At 23.8% G+C, this 3,397-nt stretch overlaps 1 protein-coding gene across 3 annotated transcripts in view; it reads right to left on the minus strand.

Annotated features, from left to right (window-relative positions):
* Nucleotides 1-3,397, minus strand: part of LOC117178248 (N-acetylglucosamine-6-sulfatase-like) — an 88,603-nt gene that overhangs the window by 84,558 nt on the left and 648 nt on the right. The window lies entirely within an intron of this gene.

Below are 3,397 nucleotides of genomic sequence, written 5' to 3' on the forward strand. Positions count from 1 at the left end.
TATTAATATTTATATAATTTATATTTTATACTTGAAGTAACGTAACCTCAAAATACACGCATTAAAGAGGCGCGCGAAGTATTCAAATCATGAGACTCGCCAGCCCAGCATCGAAATCTGGAAATATTAAAATCCCAATCTCTTCATTTTATTTCAAAGCAGATGGAGATATAAATAGAACCACCGAAGTGTTCCGACCGGCAATCGTGCACCTTCGAGTTTTCAAATTGAGAAGAGGAGAAATGGGTTGGGCGCGCAACCCAGGCTTTTATATCATCTCCTACCATATTCACACGGACATAGACGTGTCATAGTATTGGACCCAGTGATCCCAGATCTGAAACGAGAGGCGGTCCAATGCTATGACAGGGCTATGTCCGTGTGAATATAGTAGGAGACGCTGTAAATGACTGAGTTGCGCGCGCAACCCATTTCTCCTCTTCTGAATTTGAAAACTCGAAAATGCACGATTGCCGGTCGGAGCATTTCGTCGATTCTATTTATATCTCTATCTGATAACAGCTAACTGTTTTGAAATAAATTCAGGCGATTGGGATTTTAATATTTCCAGATTTCGATGCTGACGATTCTCATGATTTGAATAGATCGCGCGCCTCTTGATATGCATATATATTGAGGTTATGTTATTTCATGAATAAAATATAAATTATATAAATATTAATACTATTACATATATAAATATATACGTATATTAATAATGATAATATTATAATTAAGTTATATTATAATACTCTATTTTTTTTATTTGAAGGTTCATGTGTTTTGTTAAAAGGTCGTCTTTCTTTGTAGAAATTTAATCCTTTTGGTTGAAAATTTTATCATTTTTGGTCAAAAATGCAATTGTTTGGTTAAAATATCAACTGTACATCTTCTTGGGTTTGAAAGTCGATTATTTCACTAAAAGTTGAACTACTTTGTCAAAAAAAAAATACGTTTTTTTAACAAGCTTTTTAATTATAATAGAAAATTGAACTATTTGGTTGAAAGTTTAACTCTTTCATTGAAAACTCATATTTTTCGCTTAAAAATTTCAATTTTTGTAGATAATTCGTCTTTTTTACTTTAAAATTAAATAATTTCTTTAAAAATTCATGTATTTTGTTTAAGATTTGTCTTTTTTTGTAGATTATCAATTTTCATGGTCGAAAATTCATCTGATTGGTTGAAAATTTAACAAATTTGTTTAAAATTAATTTTTTCTTTAAAAAATTATTTATCTTTATCTAAAAATGTAACTATTATATGATTGATTAAAAATTAATCGTTTATATTGGTTAAGTTGGAAAATCGTTTTTTTTTGTATAGAACATTAATCTTCTTGGTCAAAAATTCACCTTTTCCCTTGAAAATTTAACAATTTTATTGAATATTCGTTTTTTTTTTTGTGTTGTTCAATTCAATTTTTTAGCACAGTTTTTATCTGGAAATTGTACTATTCCATTTTTGTTTGAAACTTTATCCTGTACATTTTATTTGTTAAAACACCAATTATTTGATAGAAAATTAATTTATTTTGTTGAAAAGTAAACTTTTGGGTTGAAAATTGATTTATTGTGTTAATTAGATTTTTTTCCTAAAATTAAAAAAACTGCAAAATAAAAAAATTGCCTTAAAATCGTCCTGATTCCTTTTTTTTTAAATTTTTAAAATCTTTTCAAATACTCACTTAAAATTTATTTTTCAAACTAAAAAATCATTTTCAATTTTCTAAGCAATCACAACAATTTTTGTTATTCTTTTTGAATATTTTACAATTCTCAAAAGCTTTTTTTTTAATCTGCAAAAATCTACACCGTGTTTCAAATTATTTAAAATGATTTCAAGTTTTAAATTAATTTTGAATATTATTCTAAATTAAAATTTTAGCGTTCAAACTTAAAATTTAGCTCATTACAATTTTAACAAATTAAGGCTTTTTATTTCTAACCACTCTGTTCAAATTTGTATGGTTTTTAATTGTAGTTTACAATGGCTTGTCCCAGATCTAAATTTTTTTTTTCAAAAAATCTCTGATCCAATTCAGAAATACATACAATTGCTTTGAAAAAAATTTTTAATTCAGAAATATTTCATTTAAACGCTCTATAATTCATACGTATAAAACACAAACTTTTAACACCTTTTAATTTTAGAATTTTTTAAATTAAATTATTTTAAAATACGAAATGACCGTTTAAAAATTTTTATGACTTTAACATTTGAGAGATTTCTGGTTAAAAAATACAAGTTACGCTATTATTTTTAAGGTTCAAAATGATAATAATTCAAAAAAATTTCAGTTCGTAACATTAAAAATTGAACGATTAAATTAATTTTTTAACTAAAAACTTTATAAAATAAAAGTTACATTGTTTTTATTTTAAGTTGTTCCAGATTAATATTTTTGCATTGTTATTTAGAGATAAAAATTTTAGTTCGCCAATTGAAAATGTTAGAATTTAACTTACTATCAAAATAATTGAATTTTCAATTAAAAAAGATAGAGAATAACAAATTTCCAACAAAATAATTACATTTTCTACTAAAATGATAAATCTTCAACAAGAAAAGAAGTTTTAATTTTTCATTAAAAACTGTTGAACCTTAAAAATAATAGCGTAATTTGTATTTTTTAACCAGAAATCTATCAAATGTTAAAGTCATAAAAATTTTTAAACGGTTATTTCGTATTTTAAAATAATTTAATTAAAAAATAGTAAAATTAAAAGGTGTTAAAAGCTTGTGCTTTATACGTATGAATTATTGAGCGTTTAAATGAAATATTTCTGAATTAAAATTTTTTTTTAAAGCAATTATATGTATTTCTGAATTGGATCAGAGATTTTTTGAAAAAAAAATTCAGATCTGGGACAAGCCATTATAAACAACAATTAAAAACTATACAAATTTGAAAAGAGTGGTTAGAAATAAAAAGCCTTGATTTGTTAAAATTGTAATGAGCTAAATGTTAAGTTTGAACGCTACAATTTTAATTTAGAATAATATTCAAAATTAATTTAAAACTTGAAATTATTTGAAATAATTTGAAACACGATGTGGATTTTTGCAGATTTAAAAAAAAGCTTTTGAGAATTGTAAAATATTCAAGAAGAATAATAAAAATTGTTGTGATTGCCAAAAAAATTGAAAATGATTTTTTAGTTTTGAAAAATGAATTTTAAGTGAGTATTTGAAAAGATTTTGAAAATTTAAAAAAAGGAATCAGGACGATTTTAAGGCAATTTTTTTATTTTGTAGTTTTTTTAATTTTAGGAAAAAAATCTAATTAACACAGTAAATCAATTTTCAACCTAAAAGTTTACTTTTCAACAAAATAAATTAATTTTCTATCAAATAATTGGTGTTTTAACTAATAAAATGTACAGGATAAAGTTTC

The sequence above is a fragment of the Belonocnema kinseyi genome, chromosome 8 (assembly GCF_010883055.1).
Source record: "Belonocnema kinseyi isolate 2016_QV_RU_SX_M_011 chromosome 8, B_treatae_v1, whole genome shotgun sequence".
Classification (NCBI taxonomy): domain Eukaryota; kingdom Metazoa; phylum Arthropoda; class Insecta; order Hymenoptera; family Cynipidae; genus Belonocnema; species Belonocnema kinseyi.